Source organism: Myxine glutinosa, chromosome 1 (genome assembly GCF_964187855.1).
Source record: "Myxine glutinosa chromosome 1, kmMyxGlut1.1, whole genome shotgun sequence".
Classification (NCBI taxonomy): domain Eukaryota; kingdom Metazoa; phylum Chordata; class Myxini; order Myxiniformes; family Myxinidae; genus Myxine; species Myxine glutinosa.
This window is the reverse complement of record NC_136261.1, coordinates 419,170,609-419,194,031: the sequence shown is the minus strand read 5'-3', so window position 1 is coordinate 419,194,031 and position 23,423 is coordinate 419,170,609. Positions and strand designations below refer to the sequence as shown.

The 23,423-nt window shown below is 42.1% G+C and overlaps 1 protein-coding gene and 1 pseudogene across 5 annotated transcripts in view; both read left to right on the top strand.

Moving 5' to 3' along the window:
- Positions 1-15,668, top strand: part of LOC137420085 (uncharacterized) — a 29,622-nt pseudogene extending 13,954 nt beyond the window's left edge.
- Positions 1-23,423, top strand: part of LOC144888257 (E3 ubiquitin/ISG15 ligase TRIM25-like) — a 1,054,438-nt gene that overhangs the window by 271,901 nt on the left and 759,114 nt on the right. The gene's annotated exons all lie outside the window — the stretch shown is intronic.

Below are 23,423 nucleotides of genomic sequence, written 5' to 3'. Positions count from 1 at the left end.
TGGAACCTCATTGTAAGTGAGTGTCTGAGCAAAATTATCTTCTCTCCAAAGCAGGAAATAAGCTGTAGGAGTTATAATGTGGGCCTCTTGGGCTTTTTGTGCTGCAGTGCTTGAGTTATAATAAATTCTCTGACCATTTTCTCGATGAACTTGAACTTTCTGAATGGTTGGATGATGCTCATGGATGGGAAAGCCAAATATTCTCCAGAGTGCTTCATTGGTGCTTCCATATCGAGCATTCTGATATGCATAGGTCTCATCATAGTGGTCTTGTCCATCTCTGCCCAATGAAAATACAGCCATATCTTGACCTTTATTACATATTTACAAGCATACTTAATCGATTTAACAGAATTGTAAAATTCTGCATTGATGTGGGCATTGCACATTCTGGAGAGACATGCATTTTGTGGTATAATCCGCCGATTGTCTACAACATGTTTAGCCATTAGCACCTCAATGCCACCATCAGCAACCTTTCTCCTCTGATACAAAGGATATCCATCTCTATCCGATTGGGTTTCCAATCGAAAATCTTTAGGGTAGTTCTTGGTGCATTTTCCAGCTCACATGCAAGGTGACTTTCTTTTAAAATGTCCACATGGTCCATGAACCATTTTGGTCAATATAATTTTATGGAGTAATGGATCTTCATCTTTACTGGGGAACTCTGCACAAATTACAGCATCTATTTCATTGGGCATTATCTTCTCCTGTAGCCAAATCAATATATGGGCATGTGGTAATCCTCTCTTTTGCCATTCAAATGTCATGTGGCATCTTACTTTTCCAAATACGTTTTTTCTTGAGCAAATCTATAAAAAGCAATGATTTTTGGTCTAAACTCTTGCTATTACATCATGACGCTCATCTGGCTTTGGATTTACCATGAGTGCTCTTTTAATCTCTGGCCACTGAGAATTGCAAATGTATGTCATTAATAAATCTGGTTTTCCATAATTCCTCACATAACACATTGCATCTTGTATTTTTTCATTCAAGTACCTTGGTCCACCAATACAGTTAGAGGGAAGAATTACTAATTTTCCTGTTGTCGGATTTCTGTCATTTCTAAATGCGTCACTTAGATTTTGGTAATCAGTTGCTCGTAACTGAGCTTGATGGGTCCGAATAAATAATAATCTTTCCGATTCAATTTTAACCCAAATATCAACTGCAAATTGATAGAAAAGAGATGTGGATCTTCGTATTGTGTTGAATTCATGTTCTCTTTCCATTAATCTATATGAATAAAAATTCATAGCTGAAACCTTCCAGGAAGTTTGAGGTCCAGTTTGTGGATTTACCTGGAAATACTGAAAGTGGTAGCCATCTTCCCCATTCCAAAACAGCAAAGGATATTGAAGTGAGTCAAAGGCTCTATGTGTTTCGTTGATTCTTTTCAGTCGGCTGTCTCTTTGCTCGATGACAATATCTCTTGTGCGATGCTCCTGACCAACCAGTAATATCGCTACTCATCTGTAAGAGGAGCATTGCTTCTCCTTTCATGTTCTCCAGCTGGGGTTTTATCAGCATGGATCATTATTTTAGTGATCTGAATTCATCTTTTCCATTGCAGACTTTATGCTGGATACATAAGGATTATATTTGTGAAGCACATTTTGAAGAGCATGAACAATGTTTGAATCAAGATTAGGAATTTGTAAATTTGTTCATTGTTTGGCCTATTCTTCTTCATTACCCATGAAATAAATTTGCAGAAATTTAATAGGTTCATCACGTAATGGTAAAAGAGAACCAATTTTATGATGAATCTGGCCTTGAATTCTAAAAGTGGGCATGCAGTCACATGAAAAAGTATGTACACCCCATGTAAAGTTTTGACTTTTTCAACATATTTCAACATACAGCTATCTGATCTTCATTTCAACAATATTGAAAGATAAAGGTGATAGAATATAACAAATATCATGAAACATTTACATTTTGTAATCCATTGTATGATTTAAATAAACATGAATGCAAATTTCGCATGTGGAAAAAGTAAGTACACCCTTGGCTCTAATAGGTGGTATACTGACGTCAATGACGTCACTGCGTCACTTAGCTCTTTCACGAGCCTCGATTCAGTATACAAAAAAAAAAAAAAAAAAATTGCCCCCTTTGGCAGAAACAACCTCAAGTAGGCATTTCCTATAACTGTATACCTGTCTCTGACATCGACTGGGAGAAATTTGTGCCCACTCCTCCATGCAGAATTCTTTCAGCTGTGCGATGTTTGAGGGGTTTCTTGCATGCACAGCTCGTTTCAAATCCCCCCACAACATCTCGATGGGATTTCGATCCGGGCTTTGACTTGGCTATTCCAGAACCCTCCATTTCTTTCTTTTCAGCCATTCCTTGGTGGATTTACTGGTATGTTTAGGGTCCTTGTCATGTTGCAAGGTCCACCTTCGGTTGAGCTTCAACTTTCCGACAGATGTCCTCACATTATCCTCAAGCAGCCTCTGGTACAATGAAGAATTCATAGTGGATTCTATGATTGTGAGCTGCCCAGGCCCTAATGCAGCAAAGCTGCCCCAAACCATAATATTTCCACCACCATGCTTTACAGTTGGTATGAGGTTCTTGTGGTCAAATGCTGCCTTTGGTTTTTGCCAAACATGTCTTCTGGTACTGTGGCCAAATAGCTCTAGCTTTGACGCATCTGTCGAGAGCACATTGTTCCAGAAGTGCTGGTCTTTTCCTCGGTGTTCATTGGCAAACTTCAGTCTTGCCCTGATGTGCTTTCTGGACAGCAAAGGTTTCCTCCTGACCCACCTCCCATGTAGATCAAATTTGTGCAGCCTCTTTCTAATGGTAGACGCGTGCCCTTTGACATCAACAGTGGCAAGAGCTACCTGTAGGTCCCGTGATGACATTCTGGGGTTCTTAGAGACTTCTTTCAGCATCTTGCGGTCTGCTCTCAGGCTGAACTTGCTGGAGCAGCCTGGCCTGAACAAGTTGGCAGTTGTTTGGAATCTTCTCCACGTGTAGATGATCTTCCGGACGGTCGAATGATCGATTTCAAATTGTTTGGAGATCTTTTAAAATCCCTTCCCAGACTCGTAGGCATCTATAACCTTCTTTCTGAAGGCCTCGGAGAGCTCTTTTGATCAAGGCATGGTGACACCGCACTCTTCAACAACAAAGAGCAAACCAAACGAAATGTCTGAGGTTTAAATAAGACAGGTTCCTCCAAGATCCTCTCTAACGATGTTCTCATCATTTGCACCTGAACTGGTGCACCTGATTCTAATTTTAGGTATTTGAAGTAGTGATAAAATAATGTAGGGGTGTACTTACTTTTTCCACATGCAAAATTTTCATTTATGTTTATTTAAATTATACAATGGACTACAAAATGTAAATGTTTCATGATATTTGTTATATTTTATCACCTTTATCTATCAATATTGTTGAAATGAAGATCAAATAGCTGTATGTTGAAATATGTTGAAAAAGTCAAAACTTTACATGGGGTGTACTTAATTTTTCACGTGATTGTATAACCATCCTCTCTGATTTGATTTGTTTCAAAAGATGTCATATGAAAACAGCTGTTGTACTTTCTCATGTTTTTCAAGAACATTTTAGAATCTGGAGTTTTTCCCATTAGAAGAGCAGTTAGTGGTTCCAGCGGCTCCCTCAAAAGTGGTAATTTAACTTTACCATTTGAGCAACATATGGAAGGTGGCTCTCTTTTCCATTTTTGTCCCCGGTCGCACAGTGGAGCGAAAGGGGGACTATGGTTTTCCCGTCTGTCCGTCCGTGCGTGCATACGTGCGTGCGTTCGTGCATGCGTAAGCGAAGGACCACATTCGAATTTGGTGTGTGGGTGCAACCCACGTCAAAATCCAAGATTGCCGCCGCCATGTATGTCTGATGCCATGTATGTCTGAACCTTGTGAGCGGAATATCTTGAAAAATAAGCGAACTACCAACTTCTAATCAGGTGTGTGGGTGTATCTAGGCATAAGGAAGAACGCTATTGAAAATTGGGTCACCAAGTCAAAAGCCAAGATGGCCGCCACCATATATATATATATATATATATATATATATATATATATATATATGTCTGAACCTTGTGAGCGAAATATCTTGTAAAATAAGCGAAGTACCAACTTCTAATCTGGTGTGTGGGTGTATCTAGGCATAAGAAAGAAACCTATTGAAAATTGGATCGCCATGTCAAAATCCAAGATGGCCGCCACCATATATATGTCTGAAACTTTTGAGCGAAATATCTTGAAAAATAAACGAACTACTAACTTATAATCTGTTGTGTGGGTGTATCTACGCATAGAGAAGCACGCTATTGAAAATTGTGTCACCACGTCAATATCCAAGATGGCCGCCTCCATGTATGTCTGAACCTTGTGAGTGAAATATATCATAGCATGTTTTCTGCGTCTTCCACTTTGTCAACTCACATCACTTCCCCGACGGGGGACCTAGGCGTAACGCTTGTTTAACTTAACTGGACTGCCGTCCAGTTGAGTTCATCAAAGACTGAACCCTCCGGCGTCCCTCGTCTGTCGTCGTCATCGTTGTCTGTCGTCTGTTAACCTTTTGACGTTAACACTCCAGCATCCACAAATATCAACCAATTCTGATCAAACTTGACATGCAGCATCCTTACCACAAGGACCAGGTTGGTATTACATTTCAGCCCGATCTGTTGAAAAACGGCGGACCTAGGTGACCATTTTGTTTTTGTCATGAAAACGACGTTAACACTCTAGCGTCCACAAATATCAACAGATTTTGATCAAACTTGGCAGTTGTTTGTTTAATGTTTAACACTTACCACGCAAGGTAGGTTGCTATCGCATGTCAACCCGATCTGTCACAAAATGGCTGCCATATGCCGGCATATTTTTTTCAGCTCTGAAGAAAAGCACAAGAATTTAGGATGCTGAAACTGAGAAAGAAGTGAACACAACATTTAAGGAAGTGAAATATATATAGAAATTGACAAAAATCTTTTTAACTCAACCAGTTCAGTTGAGTTCTGCTTTCCTGGAAGCTCTAGTTTGCATTGCAATACTCACATATTTCTGATCTTCTCTCAATATAATAATCGGGGTTTGATTCATAGTCAAAGTTGGGCTCATAGTTGAAAGCATTTCGGAATAAAGTTGGTCTCCTACTTGCTACAGCTGTTCTCCGAACAATTCGTTGTTCTTGTTCAAATTGTCGCCATCTTATTCTCCCCTCCTCGTCTTCTCTTGCCCTTATTGCAGCTTGTCGCTGTTGTTGCTGTGTTAGCCTTTTTGCTGTCGCCTCTTAATCTTCTCTTGCCCTTATTGCAGCTTGTCGCTGTTGTTGCTGTGTTAGCCTTTTTGTTATAGCCTCTTCAACTTCTCTTGCCCTTGTTTCAGCTTGTCGCTCTTGTTGCTGTTTTAGCCTTTTTGTTGTAGCCTCTTCATCTTCTCTTGCCCTTATTGCAGCTGGTCACTGTTGTTGCTGTGTTAGCCTTTTTGCTGTCGCCTTTTAATCTTCTCTTGCCCTTATTGCAGCTTGTCGCTGTTGTTGCTGTGGTAGCCTTTTTGTTGTAGCCTCTTAGTCTTCTCTTGCCCTTATTGCAGCTTGTCTCTGTTGTTGCTGTGTTAACCTTTTTGTTGTCGCCTCTTAATCTTCTCTTGCTCTTGTTGCAGCTTGTCGCTGTTGTTGCTGTGTTAGCTTTCTTGTTGTAGCCTCTTAATCTTCTCTTGCTCTTGTTGCAGCTTGTCGCTGTTGATGCTGTGTTCGCATTTTTGTTATAGCCTCTTCAGCTTCTCTTGCCCTTGTTGCAGCTTGTCGCTGTTGTTGCTCTTTTAGCCTTTTTGTTGTAGTCTCTTCATCTTCTCTTGCCCTTATTGCAGCTTGTCACTGTTGTTGCTGTGTTAGCCTTTTTGTTGTAGCCTCTTAATATTCTCTTGCCCTTATTGCAGCTTGTTGCTGTTGTTGCTGTGTTAGCCTTTTTGTTGTAGCCTCTTAATCTTCTCTTGCCTTTATTGCAGCTTGTCACTGTTGTTGCTGTGCTAGCCTTTTTGTTTTAGCCTCTTCATCTTCTCTTGGCCTTATTGCAGCTTGTCGCTGTTGATGCTGTGCTAGCCTTTTTGTTGTAGCCTCTTCATCTTCTGTTGCTGTTATTGCAGCTTGTCCCTGTTGATGCTGTGCTAGCCTTTTTGTTGTGGCCTCTTCATATTCTGTTGCCCTTATTGCACCTTGTCGCTGTTCTTGCTGTGTTAGCCTTTTTGTTGTTGACTCTTCATCTTCTCTTGATGTTATTGCAGCTTGTCTTTCTAGCTGTTCTCTTAATAGTCAGGTTCACTATGTTAACAAATATAATTTCGTTCAAAATTTTGGGAGATTAGCAAACCTATACATTTTTGGAATCATCAGAGCATGGAGAATCCGAAAATCAATGTTGGCATTTCCACAGACAGAGTTTGAATTTTCAAAATGGCTGCCTTAAAATACATATTTTGCACTATCTCGGCTTCTCGTCAACCTAGAAACTTAATTGAATATGCTAATCCTATATTTTCTGGGTCAAGGAATCCAATGAAGGCCTCAAAATAGTGTTCAGGATTATAGAAAAGCAACAAACAAAGGTAATTGAAAGCCATTGTCTTTATATTTGTGATATGACTGTTACATAATACATAATATTGCAAGTCCTTTGAAATTATAGGTATGCGTTTATAAAGCAAGAAAGCAGCCTTGTTCGTATCAGATTGAACTATAAGTCCTTTACACAGGATCTACGAGGTCTATACCATTCAGGAATATGCTTTCACAGATCTTCATCACTGTCCTGAGTTTCATTTTCGCAAAGGTGTCTACACAAATGTCAACATTAATTTTTGGATTCCTCATGCTCTGAGTATTCCAAAAATGTATAGTTTTGCTAATCTCCAAAAAAATTTGAACGAAAAAACATGGTGAACCTGACATTCAGTGGGTACATCTTGTTTCCTGTGTGTTCTTGGGACCTTGTATCCTCATTTATTTTGGCACGTTTGGATGTTGTTGAAAATGAAGATTTTCTTGCTCTTCTTGGCATGCTGAAAAGGGAAGTTATTTCCAAATAAAATGTACAAATTTTGCATTGCAAAGGCATAATGATGAACATGAAGGTGTCAGAGTAATCAAAATGACTATTACATTAAAAAATCAGACAACTTTTTTCCTTTCATATTTTGTTTTGTTGTCGTTGGAATATCCACATCGTAATGGACATTAAACAGTTTGGGGTGTTCAAAAATGAGGTAACGCTAAAATCTCACACCCCTCCCCTACCCCCTCCTCTCCCAACACTTCCACACACCCTGTAACACTCAGTAATCCTTCAACAGACACCCACTGATATGTTACATGATGCTTGAAGTCTTCCCCCCTTACATCACAGTCCCGAGGGATGGCGGCTTGACGATAAGTAATTCTGGTGCCAGGAATTAGCTGGGACAGCCAACCTATTTTCCCTTTGCAGCCTCTTCTTCTTATCAGGGAGGTGGTGTCACTTTTTTCTTCCATTGACCAGCTTGCACTTGCAGTGAGACATCTCTGCAAGTTATGGCTGATATTTGATGGAGAAAAGCTCTTTCAGAACCTCATTGAAGGTTATGGTAAAGCTCACCCAGAAATGTCCAAAAAGTCCTTCAGCTCATTTTAATATGTAAAGAAAAAGGTCGTTATGTAGACCCTTCTAGGCTCTAACACTCCATAACGTTTGGACATGCACCCACCCCCACCCACTCCAAACCCAAATATCCACCCCCACACCCTAAGCATTAGGTACCACAGCCGTACGTAATTTTGGAATGGATAAGAGGTCGGCGATATCGATAATATCGTAAGAAACGAAATATATCTCACCTGTGATTGAATGTTCTGTAATAGCCACCAGAAACTCTTTGAAAATCGAAAATAATTATTGTTGCCCAGGTTACCCGCGGATGCACCCACGATGTCTCATGCTCACGAAACCTCTTAATTAAATAAGATATTCGAAATCTGTTTTGTTGTCCGACAATTGTGATGCATTCTCCAAACAACTATATAGGTTTTACGCATCAACATCGCTTGTTTTAAGCTATAGGATGTATATTTGGAGGGTGTATATTTGGAGGTGTATATTTAGTAAAGTTAGCGAAGAGGTAACCTTTTTTTCTTCAAAATATTTTCACAATTGAGAGTGATGCTGTTAAATGAGCAGTAAAATTACCTTAAAACTGAAGGAGCTGCGCTACAACGTGAGTCGAAAGAATTAACGCGACCAAACACGGAATTCGTCCGAGTTGCTTTATTGAAACAAAACAGCTCAGGTATTCTGACAAGCCCGTTTATCTGGCAGCAATATATATACACATTTATGCCGGGGCGTTTGCCCAGGAAAACCGAGACCGGGTATGCCCAGGTGTCAAGGGCGAGGCCTGGAAAGGCGAGTCTGGACATGCCCGGGCGTCCTGGACGCGGCCTGGCAAGTCGAGGCTGGGCGTGCCCGAGCGCTCTGGGTGAGCCCTGGAAAGGTGAGAGCGGGCATGCCCAGACGCTCTGGGCGAGCCCTGGAAAGGCGAGTCTGGACATGCCCGGGCGGCCTGGCAAGTCGAGGCTGGGCGTGCCCGGGCGCTCTGGGCGAGCCCTGGAAAGACGAGACCGGGCGTGCCCGGGAGGTTCGGGCGTGCCCGGGAACAGCGAGTCCGGGCATGCCCAGGAGAGGTGCATCTGGGCCCATCCGGACAAGCCCGGCATGGCGATCGCGCCATGGCCGTGTCCTGGCAGGTGCAAGGCGATTGTGTACATTCAGCGGGAACCGCTACACACGATGTTTAGTTTGTATTTTGACTTTTTTCGGTTTTTGTATAATTAGCACATTTGAGAGGTCACGTGACTCCTTCTTTGCCGAACTTACTGATCATGTATACATCTTATTTATGAGTTGTTTCTCACATATTATAACATATTTGATGATCAGGACTCACCATCAAAGTAATTATATCGATATCCGTGTTGAAATCCAATTAAAATTGGGGCATTTTTTCAAATAAATATTTGAACATGTGGATCGACCCACGTAGGTCATGGAAACAAGTGGTGGCTCGGATGGTTTTAAGATATGAATTGTGCGAAAATAACTGTTTTAAAACACCTGTTTAGGTGCAGGGTGGTAAAATATGTTATCCTACAATGTTTTTGGAGCTCAGGGAAGTTGGTTCACAAACAAATGGACATTTCGCTTTGATATATATAGACATGTTATAGCACATTTTGATCAATTTATCAGACACTATCACCAAGCCCTCGGACAAGCTGACTGTGAACACGTTTTGGCAACACTTCGCTGGCGCTACTGGATTCTTAATGCTCGTGCCTTAACCCGGCAAGTTCTATGACACTGTATTGAATTCATGGCCACCATGAATCGGATGATGGGGGACCTGCCGAAGGCAAGACTGACTCCATACAAACCTCCATTCACTTATACTGGTGTAGATTTCTTTGGACCTTTCTTCACCAATTGTGGACGAAGCACTGAAAGGGTCTACGGATGTATCTTTGTTTGTCTCTGCAAGGGCCATTCACATCAAAGATGTTGGCTCCCTCAAATCAGACTCCTTCATCCAAGCTCTGCGTCGCTTCATCTGCATTGGAGGCGCTACCAGAGATCTGGAGTGACAATGGTACGAACTTCAGTGGAGGGGAGAAGGAAATAGGGCTAGCCCTTCAATGTTGGGACCAAATGGCCATTACGCAAGCTCTGCACAAGGAGGAAGTCGAGTGGCATTGTCAGCCATTGAAGAAGTGGAACTTTCAACCACCCCCGGCGAGTCATATGTCAGGCATGTGGGAGCGACACATCAGGAGTGTTAGAAGGTCAATGAAGGCTATCGTGAACCACCCTTGTGCCTTTGTCAGTCGAGAAACTTCGCACAGTGTTCGCTGATGCAGTAGGGATATTAAATACTCGTCCCCTGTGTCCAAGCAGCGACGACCCAAATGACTGCGAGCCGTTAACTCCTCATAAACTGCTCCAGCAACGCCAAGGTACAGCCATTCCGCCAGGAACATTTGACAATATGGAAGTGCATTCACACAAACAGTAGTGAAGGGGACAAGTCCTTTCAAATCACTTCTGGACCAGATGGGTGCACGAATACCTGCCTCGGTTACTGGAAAGAAAGTAATGGATCCTGGAGAGACGCAACTTGGCAGTCAACGACATCGTCCTCCTTGTCGATGACGATCTACCCCGTGGACATTGGCATCTAGGCCGAGTAATGACGGTGTTCCCTGGCGCTGATGGGTTTGTATGGACAGCCGAGGTTAAGACCAAGAGGTCGATGTTGATACATCCCATTTCAAGTTATGTCTGCTGGAAGAAGCAACTTAAGAAGATGGGAGAAGACTTATATGGACATTAAAAACTTCAACGAATATCCATGCCTGTGCGTATGTGTCACGAACGCCTCTGTTCGCTATTTTTCTTAAGATGTTGAAAGACCCCCTGGTTCGTTCAAACTGGGGACCATGTTGATGTTCAACAACAACAACAACAACTCCCGCGGATGAGATTCAGCAAACAACAACAACAACAACAACTCGGGCCTGCGGCGGAAGTGCCATTTTTCCCCTCTTTCTGCCGTTTTGCGTGCGAGTGCACAAACCCCCATTTTTCTCCGTTTGTGTTTTCCTTTGGGTAATCACTCATTCTGCGAGTGTGAACACTTGGTACATTATTATCCGACTGTGAAATGCCTCTTTGTAACGTTTTAATCATTGACATTCTTCATGGTTGTTTATTTTCGATTTGTTGTTTGATGGTTCCAAACTGCTTGTATGAATTAATATATTTTCTGGATGATTTGTTCATTCAAGAATAAAATGGCATTCTTTGGCAAGGTTGTTGTCACGTTCTTGTTCGTTCGCCCGCCGGCATGGTACAGGTCACCAAGCGCCTGTGCACCCGAGAAGGGGGTGCATCCTAATGCCTGGAGGGACGCTGGGTTGTCGAGGAAGACAAGCGAGGAGCTGTCAAAAAGGTGCAGCCTTGAGGATTTGTGCTTGTCCTGTGTGAGGAAACCAACAGATTTAAGGAGAGTTTGTTTGTTGTGAGAGAACTGAGAAGGAATGATGAGAACTGAAGAGAATTGAGCAATTGCCTTCGCCCTGTTCTCATCTACCCTCCCTCCCCCATGCCTGTTGATCGTCCTGCTCATCTCCTCACCTTTTTGTGTACTTGCTGTCCTATTATCGCACTGCCCATCGCTTGTTCCATGCCCAACTTCCGCCTTCCCCTGATGCCACCAGAGATAAGTCGCCCAGTTTGGTCCCTCACTTTATCTGTGCTTGTGACTGGAGAGGCGCCATATATTTTATAGGATTTATTTTACCATTGCTTACCTCATTGAATGTCGTTATTATTCAATTCACTTTCCCTGGTTGTTACTTGTTCTGCAATAAACCCGTTTCTTTGGTTTATTAAAAGTAATAAGGTCCTCGTGGACTTCATGGAGCAGAGGTATGTTCTACCGAGTGCTGTTCTTTCCTTATTCCGATGATTTCAAACAAATTTTAAACCTTTTCGAGCAAAGACCCAACAAACTGAATTGAACTTCTCTGAACAGCTGTGGTTTGCTTGGAACAAAAGTGAAGAGTACATTTTTCCTCCCACAATCAAACTGTAATGGTCTATTTTGTACGTACCAAAATCAGCTCCCTTCCTGGTACATGATCTTTGCACTCATCAATCGGATCTTGAACCCTTTACTCTGTGTTCAACAGCGACCATCTTTATCTACATTTCCCACTCACCAGATAATGTTTTTTTCACGGCCCATACTCCACGGCGCACTTTGTGCACCAGGAAATTGTCGTCTTGAAACGGAAGGTTCGTGTTTCGTGAGTTTTAATCGAGAAAACCCAAGAGCAGAACAAAAAGCCACCACGTTGCTGCAGTGAAGCCCAGAATGGTCTTTGTAATGTCACAGATATTGTTGTCTTGGTAACTACAGTCACGTGAAAAAGTAAGACCACCCCATGTAAAGTTTTGACTTTTTCAACATATTTCAACATACAGCTATTTGATCTTCATTCCAACAATATTGATAGATAAAGGTGATATAATATAACAAATATGAAACATTTACATTTTGTAGTCCATTGTATAATTTAAATAAACAAATGTAAATTTCGCATGTGGAAAAAGTAAGAACACCCCCACATTTATCACTCCTTCATATACCTAAAATTAGAATCAGGTGCACCAGCTCAGGTGCAAATGATTAGAACATCGTTAGAGAGGATCTTGGAGGAAACTGTCTTATTTAAACCTCAGATATTTAGTTTGGTTTGCTCTTTGTGGTTGAAGTGTGTGGCCTCACCATGCCGAGATCAAAATAGCTCTCTGAGGCCTTCAGAAAGAAGGTTATAGATGCCTACGAGCCTGGGAAGGGATTTAAAAAGATCTCCAAACAATTTGAAATCAATCATTCGACTGTCTGGAAGATCATCTACAAGTGGAGAAGATTCCAAACAACTGCCAACTTGTTCAGGCCAGGCCACCCCAGCAAGTTCAGCCCGAGAGCAGACCGCAAGATGTTGAAAGATGTCTTTCAGAACCCACGGACCTACGGGTAGCTCTTGCCGCTGAACCCAAAATATATTCAATCCACTGTACTTAAATGACCCTATAACCTTTGACCTGCTGAACCCAAAATCCATTCAATCCTCTGTACTTTTACCAAGTTTCGTTGGGGCTTCATTGGTTCATAAGGTTTTGTGGTGACCAAGATTTTCAATTTAAAGGTCACAACGTTTGACCTTTTGAATCACAATTCAAATAGGGTCATCTTCGTATTATAGTCCATCCTCGTGGCATAGATGGGTTTAAACTGGAATTAGATAGGTACTTATAGGTATTGAGGATCCAGGAGTACATATGGATGTTATTGGCAGGGCTGGCAGGTAGCTGAGGTATTGATCAGTGATACCTGTGTCGTGATTTGTGACGTCTGTGAGGGTGTCTCCTCAAAAGGTGAATGTGTCAGTGTTTGTACATTCCTCATCGTCAATGAGGGTGTTTGTGTTCACCTCCTCCTCATGAAGCACCTGGTGATGTCTGTGCATGCCCCAGTGTTCGCATCTCCCCCACTCCTCTAGGAATCGATCAACTAATAGACTGTAATAAGGACGTGCTGTATGTGGGGGTAATGGAGTTATGCGGTAATGGGATAATGGGGGTATGCATCTTTGCCAAGACGTCTCTCGAAGAGTTTCAGGAAACAATGACGGATCGACATGTTTGGAGAAATGTGATCATGACATCATCAGAAGTCGGACACGACTTGACTGAAGAGGTAACTTGATAATATAAACATTAAAAAAGAGAGGTGAATGTTTGACATTAAAGGTGTTTCGACCTTTAACCCCCCCCCCCACCCCCTCACCTCCCCCTCACCTCCCCAAATACAATCTCGCCCTGAGCACCTGCATGATCACGGTTTACCTCCCACCAGGTGAGTGTGGATTGTTCATCACAGTGCATGATGCGACGCCTTTTCTGGAATTTACCTTCGCGTGATGACGATAACTTAACTTAGTGACGTCATCACGCCAGTTATTAAATCGTGATTTTATTGCTGTGGTTGGATTGAATCGAAGAGATTTCCACAAAGATTAAGATTAAAACCTCCGTGGGAAACAATGAGAACCTGACGTTTCGGGTGTGAACCCTTCATCGGACCAAAAGAGATAGTAACACCCAAAAGGTCACCTGCTGATCACGTTTCCAACGGTGTGATTAGCGATACCTGATCAACGTTCTGTTAATTCCATCCATGGTTCCACATTCTACCTGTGATCCTGTCCAAACCCACTCTCACCTTCACTATTAACACTCGTTCTCCATTCCAGGTAAACACAAAGGGTTTCATCTACCTGGAAGGACTTTCTTCACTCAAACATCCCATTCATTGTGTCCTCCGTTGTTATAGTTCTTTATTCAAACTATTAATAAACGTTATTGTGTATTTTACTACTATTGTAATTATTTTGATTATTAAATGTTTTTATTTTATTATACAAACAATTATTCACACAATTGATGAGGTTGGTAATGATCACGTGATCTCATCCTTGAACTGCCCGTCCATTCCTCCCTTCAACCATCACCCATCATCATCATCATCATCATCATCACCCCCCCCCCCCCCCCCATCACCATCATCACCATCATCATCATCATCTTCACCCATCGTCGTCATCATCATCATCATCATCATCATCACCATCACCGTCATCACCATCATCATCACCCAAATCGGACCAAAAGAGAGTAACACCCAAAAGGCCACCTGGCCATGGTGAGTGAAGAGTTTGCGTTAAAGTTCATTTCACACTAAATAAGATAAACAATGGCCTTATTTAATTGTATGAACTTCACCCATCACCACCCATCATTTGATAGAATAGATCTTCACATTGGTTGTTTTGGTAGAAGGAACTGGTACTCAATTTGTCGACCTCAGAAGGATGACAAGCTGAGTCAACCATCCTGGCGTGAATTGAGCGATCGACCAGGATTCGAACGCAGGATCTATTGGATCCCAAGCACAGCACCCCAACCGCTAAGCCAACACCAGGCTGAAAAGAGAGTGAAGAGTTAGTGTTAAAGTTCATTCTGTAGCGGATACCGGACACAATTCTCTTGTACCGGCCGGTGACGTAATCAGCGGGCGGCCACTCGGATTGCATACCATGCCCCGTTGAGAGGCGTGGCTTACTGTTTGAATTTGAAATTTATACTGCCACTCGGGGTAGCCATTTTCAGTGCATTCGTGCCGAGCTCGGAATAGGAGGCCAATGCCTGTGTCGCCTGCCAGCGCGCGAAGGTCCACCGGCACACCCAGGCCCCGTTGGCACAATTCGACGTGCCCGCGCTGTGCTTCGACCACGTCAATGTGGACCTGGTGGGACCCCTTCCCTCCTCGTGGGGCTTCACCCACCTCCTCAACATGGTGGACAGGACCACTAGGTGGCCGGAGGCCATCCCCCTGGCATCAACAACATCCGCCGACATGGCGCAGGCCATCATTGGCACCTGGACTGCCCGTTTCGGCGCCCCATCGGACATCTCCTCTAACAGAGGCCCGCAATTCACCTCCGAGCTTTGGGGCGCGGTCGCCCAGGCCTTGACGTCACTGGGACTTTTAAAAACAAAGTATGTAATACGTGGACGAGCACACAAGGTTGAATTTGAAATTGTGGAGGCCAATCAGAAACCCCTATTGTCACACTCCACATGTGAGCGCTTGGGACTGATGCACTTCACTGTCCTTGCTGAACTGAACAAAATGGAGCACCATCTGACTAGGCCTTTGACCAAACAACGGCTGATAAGCAGGTACAACTATGTTTTCAATGGGGCAATACAGTCAGTTCCAGGAGAAGTACATTTTGAACTAGATGCTGGTATCCGTCCAATACAGTGCGCACCAAGCAATGTACCTGTAGCCATGAAGTCCGCCGTGAAGGTACAGCTGGACAGACATGAGGCAGATGGTCACATTGCTCCTGTGTCCGAACCCACAGACTGGATAAGTCACATGTTCATCGTGAAAAAGCCTGAGAAGATGAGAATATGCAAAGATCCAAAGTTTTTGAACCAATCACAGTGAAGATCTCACGACATCATGCCAACACTCGAAGATGTCTTGCACAAACTACCAAAGGCACGGGTATTCACACTTGTAGATGCACGGACACCTTTTGGCAATGCAAGCGAGACGAGGAGAGCAGCTTCATGACAACATTCGGGACCCCCTGGGGCAGAAAATAGTGGCTCAAACTACCTTGTGGAGTCTCCGTAGCACCAGAGGTGTACCAACTCAAGGTGTACCAACGTAAGCAGCATGAGCTATTGGTGGACTTGGTGGAGTAGAGCTTGTTGTGGATAACATCCTCATTGTTGGTTGTGGAGACACAAATGATGAGGCATACAGTGACCATGATGCAAAGTTACTGGTGTTGATGGATCACTGCAGACAGGTTAAAGTTAAACTAAGACATGGTCTGGAGAAGATGCAGTTCAAAGTGACAAAGGTCCGTTTCCATGGATACATGCTGTCTTCAAATAACCTGAAAGCTGATCCTGAAAAGATGAGAGCCAACCTGGAAATGTCACACCCAACAGACGTGAAGTACCAAAACACGATGCTGCTATGCAGGAAATAAAGCCCTTGGTCACCACTGTACCTGCATTGAGGTAATATCACATCTCAAAGCCAGTCACAAAACAAAGTGCCTCAAGATAAAATAGACTTGAGTGCTGTCTCGTGCAAGAGGGACAACCAGGTGAATTTGCATCAAGGGCACCAACACTGATGGAGCAAAAGTATACACAGATCGAAAAAGAATGTCTGATCATAGTGTTTACCTGTCAATGCTCCCACCACCACCTGTACGTCCAGGAAGTGATCACGGCAGAGACTGATCACAAGCCGCTCATTGCCATTTTCAGCACGGCCCTCCGACGCGCACCTGAGCCCCAGAACATGATGCTCACACTCCAGAACTACAGCCTCGGGGTTGTGTACAAGCCTGGGCCTAAAATGTACATCAGGGACACGCTCAGCAGGGCAACAGAAGCGTTTACCCAGGAAAAACTGCCGTCCAGGTGTTTCGCAGGCAGGTGATTCATCAATGTATTCATCTTCGTCCCTCGGATGGACGTAAAGCCGGACATCTTGTGTGCTCGCATTCATTCCTTGGTGAACGTTAAAGATCCCACGGTGTGCTTCACGAAGAGTAGGCAAGCTATCGCCGGCATCCTGAACAAATTACACATTCCTGCTGAAACCCACGAGGCACTCCTGCAAATAAGGTAAAGGTACGACGAGCATTTGTTCGATTATCGGGAACACATGACACCAGAATAGTTCCACCGACGTATTGCGTCATCGTACACAGACCAAAGTCATAAAACGTCATCACGGCATAGAGTTTTAAGGTGTGATTGGAACCCCAATCCACAACAGGTATCCCTGTTTATAACCCTTGTCCCATCATTTCTGAAGTCGATTCCTCGAGCGAAGTGAATCACGTTCAAAGACCATTGTTGGATACCTGGTTTAAACGTGTACACCGGACAATGGCTGAAGTGTAACCTGGAGTCCCGATTCCCTGTCCTTGTACAACTCCATGATGTTCGATCGAACGAACTTTATAACAATCAGTACAGGTGATCTTGTCTCCCAGGAGGAATGTCGTGAGCGTTGTCGGTGGTTTGTGTCGTCATAATGCGCTGTGATGTCACAGACGGGTGTTTCAACAGTTCGTTTCACGACTCGATAACAATCGGTACACGTGATCTTGTCTCCCAGGAGGAATGTCTTGGGGGTTGTCGGTGGAATCTTCAGCTCATTACAATTTACCTGGACCTTGATACACTATTCGCTCATTTATAAAGAACAGCCGTTCGATTTGAACACCTGGAAGCACCTGTACAGGTAAGAAAAGGGGATTGGTGTGAGGGAGAGCAATGGGAATGTCATGTACTCGACCTGGATATTTACTTTCATGGCTAAAATGATCCTTCTTTACCGACGATTTGAACATGTCCAGGTTCGAATCCAGACCCAGGTATAAACTGCCGTCCAGGTGTTTCACGGTGTGGGAATAATTTGTGTTCTCCTAAAACTAATTGCGATTAATTGCTTAACAGGTAAACAAAACCGAATACCTGCATCGACTATTATGAATGTCTAATTTTCCTGGAGAGATTATTTTACCTTCAAGTGAAATTACCTTCAGTGCAAAAACTCCATGTTTTCAATAACCAAAAATACCTGTTCAGAGATTGCACCAAAGAAGGTATTTTATCTCTCTTGAGGGAATGTGCTCATTCTGCGTTATGATTACCTGCACGGCGCTTCGACCATTAATCGAATTCCTTTTCCTAAAAATCTGAAATTACATGCACATGATATTTGACCGATTTGTGTTGAAATATTAAATTTGCGACATCATACGTTACATGGTTTGGCAGCCATATTGGATTGAAGGAAAATATTAAATAATTATATCTCTGAAACTACTTGCCCTATCAATGCGAAATTTTACAATCATCCAACACCACTGTTGCATATACTTTGAAAATGATGACATTGTAGGTCATGTAGTTTGGCAGCCATCTTGGATAGAAAAACGAACCTTATGCGATCAACACGAAACTTCACAAACGTGATGCCCGACCCATACATATACAGAGAGGACATTTTTCAGGTCATATGTTATGTGGTGCAGCAGCCATATTAGCTTGAAAGCCGATATTAAATATATATATATTGTTGCGGTTTTTGTAAATAAGGGCAACCCCCCCCCTATAGTTAGTTGCACCACCACATGTAGCCTCGCTTAGTCAGTTATTTCTTATTAAATGTGAAGTATAGTCTCCTTCTCAGTGTTACTATGTGTTGAGGCAGGTAGAGAAAGGGTAGGCCTCATTGAAGCTTGGAATGCCATGTCATGGGCCTAGAACAAGTCTAGGAGGCCCGAGGGAGGAGCTGGAGGGTGTGACTGGTAAGCATCGAACAGCCAATGGGGGCCAAAGGGAGTGGCCAATAACGGTGGCCAATGAGCGCTAAGGGGGGTGACTAATGAGGGGCTGTCATGACACGTGACCCCCGGCGGCCAGTGGAGGCCAGTGTTACATTCTAGTGGGGCTCCGGTGGATATAAAACCCGGTCCGGACCCCCGAAATCTCTCTCTAGCCCTGGAATCTGACGCTCTCTGGACTCTCTGACAGGCTGGCTCTCTCTCTATGGCCCTGGACTCTCTGGCAGGACGATCTCTCTGGCGCTGGACTCCGACGATCCCTGGCTCTGGATTCGCCCTCTGGTCTCTCCCTCTCCCGAGATTGTGAACGCGCTCTCTGCCGTGATGACCTCTGCCTGGACTCCCTGCACATGCGCTTTGCCTCACTGACGTTGGGACACGCTCCATGGATTCCCATTATGTGCATGACTGAGATCGACGTCCCTGCCGCGAACATCCTCGGGGGACCCGCCAAACGAGCCGTCCAGGAGAACTGCACCAAGCGGCCATGCTTTATGCGCACCCCTCTCTTCCTCCCCTACCCCGAACGAGTCTGAGGGCCCTTGTCTGGGAAACGTAAGTAAGGCTGTTAAGGTTCTCCACTGTGTCCCCTTTTCTATCACCATTGTACATTTGTGAATAAATCCTGTGGTTTGTTTCCAACTTGGCCGTCTTCGTCCCTTCACCATTGCCCTAGCATTGCATGAGTTAAAACCGCTCGATCGGGTTCATAGTGATTAACGGCACGAGTTACGCGACGCACAAACCGCTCAGGCATACCAGACCAGTGTGACTCGTGCGAGGTTTAGCCCCCATTCTCACAGCTGCATGTGATGAAGGTTCTCCGGTTGTGACCGGTAACCCTTCCACACGTTAGCTGCGGGCTCGGCGGCTGGAATTGCCCAGCAATCCGTCCTCCACGAGTATAGCTTGGGGGCGGCCTCGTGTACTCGAAGCTCGAGGGGGAGCAGGGCTTAACCCCTCCTCAGTATGTCGAGGAGCTCGAGATCTGCAACAAATTGGTGTCTGGGAGTGGGATATTTAGATCTGCAGTGCGCTTCACGTACTCAAATTTATGAGCACGTTCGAAATTTAGTTAAAACCAAAATTTTGAGTTCGTGCAATGGCTGGCCAAGATGACCAAGTGCCGGTGGGAATAGGAAATATGGAAGAATTAATGACCCAGGACCAGCAGGAACAATTATTAGAAGGGGAAGTTGATGAGGGTGCGGCAGAAGGAGGAGGAAATGGTGGCGCCTCACACATGGTGGCGGAAGCCAAGCCCGATGTGCAAGCTGAGTTTAACATTAAGTTATTCTTCACTGAATGGCAAGCGTCCTTTGAGGTGGGGATGAAGAGGATAATTGATCAAATGAATAAATGGGGTCAGATGGCAGTCGTGTAATAATGTTGGTTCTGGGACACCCCAAATCCCCATTCACTTACATGTTAATTTTTCCCCTCCCTCATTGCCCCTAAACACCTCTATTTCTCTTACCCTGTTCTTTACGAACCTTCTAACCTTTTGACATGCTATCCTTATTCATTAGACCACTTAAACAATGGTCCTTCTGTGTGAACCTGTGATCCTTCTGACCTTATGGACCTTTTAACCCTTTACTCTTAATATCATCTGGTGAATCATCTTTGACCCACTCAAACAACGACCCTACAAATATTTGTTTATGTGTGGGAAATAATTTAATTCTCCTACAACTCTCCTCACCGTCTAATACATTGACAAAAAATATGTTTGAGTTTGGTTCTTTATCAAGATATTTTAACTGAGCTAAAATAAAATGATAAACCTCCCTCAATGTTCTTGTCTGAGCGCCTCCTCTCCCACATACCATTTTTAAATTAAAGTATATATTTTCCTGACAACCATCAAAGTTTTCCGTCCACTCAAATTTTTGAGTTTTTTTACCCAACTCACCGGTATTTAAATTAATTCTCTTATTTGTTTTGTGAACTTTTTTACCAGTTGCCTTTTCAATTATACCTATTTGATATTTTTCACATTCATTATGTTGTCCATTTATATACCAAGGTTGATTACACCTCCACTCTTTAGTCTGGTTGATACTTGGTTCTATCATTTATATAATAGTAAAAAAGGCGGCGGTAGCCCGTTAAAATCCCCAACCCCCCTTTTTAACTTATCACTTATATATTTTATCACTTATATATCTTATCACTTATATATATCTTATCACTTATGTATATCTTCTCACTTATATATATCTTATCACTTATATACTTATATAACCATAAGGGAGACTATCAATTCCATTTTCTAAAATAAACCTCTTATCATCAAAAGCTCCTAATGCTTTCTTATTTATCTCTTCTGAATATAATTGATGTTTATAACTTCTTATTCCATTAATCTTTCTAAACTCTTCTTTCTTTGTTGTTAAACAGTTATAATAATCCTTAAAGTTTATTGTTTCTTTAATAACATTTTTCTTTACACCTTTTAACTTCTTATCAGTCTTTTCAACATTATTCACAATGTATTTATAAGCATAAGCCTTTGACCTCAATCCCACAAATTCACTCATAACATTTCCTCCTAATTCATCCTTGAACTTTCCAATCACCTTTTTATTTTTAGAAGAGAACAACTCACTCTCTGGACTGTAATTACTAGTGTCATAGATATTAATGTCTCTTTTCATGTCTGAATAAACATCGTTGGTATTAATTTTCAAAATAAAACTATCTGTATCCATATAAAGTAGATTAACATCATTTTGATATTTCTTCCTCAAGTTATTATAAAAGTAATCATACATTAATGACTTTGATAAATCAAGAATTGATGTTCCAATATAAATAGGTTTGTCCATTTCAATACTCTCTTTAATCAAATGGATCGCAGAAAAGTTCTCAGTAAAGACCTCAGCTCGAGTAAAACTCGGTCTATTAATTAATTTTGATGCTTGTTCCCAAGATGTTGATAGTCTGATATTTTGTCTTTTCCTCACATTCTCCATAGTCTTACCAAAGACCGCATTATTCATCAATTTATAAAAGTCTTTCTCAAAATCTGTTTTTGACTCTGTTCTTCTTTGTGTATTAAAATCAATGTACCCCTTTAACTAATGACTTTGATTGAACTTTAGAACCCTATGGATCTTCTCTACTCTTAGACCTTTTGATAAATATTGTCGCAAATTTCTTTGGTGTAGAACATAATTTTTCTTGTTATATAATGTAGTAAGTAATTTTTCTGTTGATTCACCTATATCAAACGATCGTTGATAATCACTCAACCATTCTTTCTTTGGACTTTCTTTCTCACAAGCAAATGGGAGATCTTTGTGTAGGTTATGGAGTTCCTCTGGATATTTTAAATCAACTTCAAAATAATAACCAACTTTTTCTTCATCCAATTCTTTTTGTGTAGAGATACATACATCTTATAAAACCTTTTTGTAGTCTTTTTCCTTTACCCATCTAAGTTTTCCATAAGGAAGAGCCTGAGATATTGCCCAGCCATACAGGTTGTTCGCGTCATAGTACATCAAGTAAGAACTCTTTTTCGTTGAATCATAATTCGGAAGATATTTGTTATTTGCTTTTGCATATCTACTCGAGCAGACTTGTCAAATTCCTCCTCTCTTTGCCTTTTCAATCATCAAAAGCATATCAACATCGGTTATCAAATCCAAAGCTTGTTTTGTCATTTTCAACATCGCACTCCAGGCCAATCCAGGTGAAGTGTAGTAGTGAGCAGGATCCAATCCATATCCAGTGCGACAAACAGATCTAAAGGCTTCAAATACATCGGCCAATAAAAGCACATCCGTTTTGAGATACAAATCGTGATACTCGCCAAGATTCTTGATGTTATATTTTTCCCAAACATTTTGTGCGTGTACATAATCTTTATCAGATATATGACTATTATTTAATTTGTTATAGAAATTTTCTTTTGAAGGAAGTTGTGTTTCATTGAATCTCTCAAATGAGTCCATATAGTCATAGGGGTAAATTCCCTTTTGTGTTAGAAAATCTTTATCTGAAAAATACTCTGGAAGACATGGAAACTCTTTTAGATTTTGAACCAAGTTAGCCAATGGACTTGCCATGAATTTAGATGTATCAAGAAATCTGATATGAGTAATAGGAGATGTGTGAATTGTTTTTGTGAATGAAATGTATTTCTGATCCGTGTTTGGAATTGCTGAGATACTTCCAGAAGTCTTTGAGAGTTCCTTGATAAATAGATGTGTATCATAATGAGCGTTGTTATGAAGAAAGACAGGAATGAAAGAGGGGAGTTTATAATTAATATTACAACTTTGATGAGCCGGACCTCTATATTTACCAGTGAGATGACAATGATCTCTAACCTTTAGACCTTCACCAATTTTTTCCTCACAAATATGATAGGCAGCATTTGGCTGTCTAAATTCCCTTTTCTCTTTACTCATCAAGGACATTGGTTTATTGGTTTCTCTCATTATCTTGGTTAATCGAACACAGTCTTTTTCTAGTCGTTTCACAAACTCCTCTGGGGTATTTGAGCCTCGATACACCTCTAACTTGTTATATTCATCACCAACGGATGATTTGATATAATAACAAAAACCACAAGGAGTATGTTTTTGATATTTATTTGTGTATGATTCTTTTGGATCTGGAGAAGCAGTATCAATTTTTTCTAAAATACTTTCAAAATCAGCATATATAACAAATGGATGTTTTATTGTTTTCTTTTCATCTTTGAATGTGATCTTTGAGCCTTCTTTAGGCATATTGATTACCGTTGATTTATGTTCACCACAATAATTTGAATGTATATCTAATCTTTCTTGTGTATGGAAGAA